This window comes from Triticum dicoccoides, chromosome 2A (assembly GCF_002162155.2).
Source record: "Triticum dicoccoides isolate Atlit2015 ecotype Zavitan chromosome 2A, WEW_v2.0, whole genome shotgun sequence".
Lineage (NCBI taxonomy): Eukaryota > Viridiplantae > Streptophyta > Magnoliopsida > Poales > Poaceae > Triticum > Triticum dicoccoides.
The window spans coordinates 768,863,987-768,864,593 of record NC_041382.1 but is presented as its reverse complement, the minus strand read 5'-3'; positions in this window follow the sequence as shown (position 1 = coordinate 768,864,593).

Here is a 607-nt window from a genome sequence, read left to right as displayed (position 1 = left end):
GTCGCTGTCACCGCCATCGCCCCCGCCGCGCCCGTCACCACCGCCTCGCCCGCCGTCCGTCCCCGTCATCGCGCACCGCTCCCCGTACGCCGTCGCCCCCCGCTCGTACACACACATACACACACACACACACACACACACACATTGTTTTTACTTATTTTCTATTTTCCGTTGTTTAGATTAATGTTAGATAAATTACGTAGATAATAATGTTAGAATGTTAATGTTAGATGAATTATATTGAAAAGATGTTAAATATTAATGTCAAATATATTTTACATGAATTAGAACAAGTTGAACTAGTTGAATTAGTATAGCTAGATATTAATTAGGTATATATATGAGATTTGAACTAGTTGAATTAATATAACTAGTTTATTTTTAGTATGAAAATTAATAGAACAAGTTTATTTTTAGTAAGAAAATTTAGGTATATGAGATTTGATGATCTAATCAAAATATTACTATATAGAACTACCTACTTTATTTTAGTAAGAAATTAATAGAACTAGTTTATTTTTAGTAAATGCTTAGTTGAATTAATAGAACTAGTTTATTTAGTTGAATTAATAGAACTAGTAAGTGTTTAATGTTTCATCTATATATG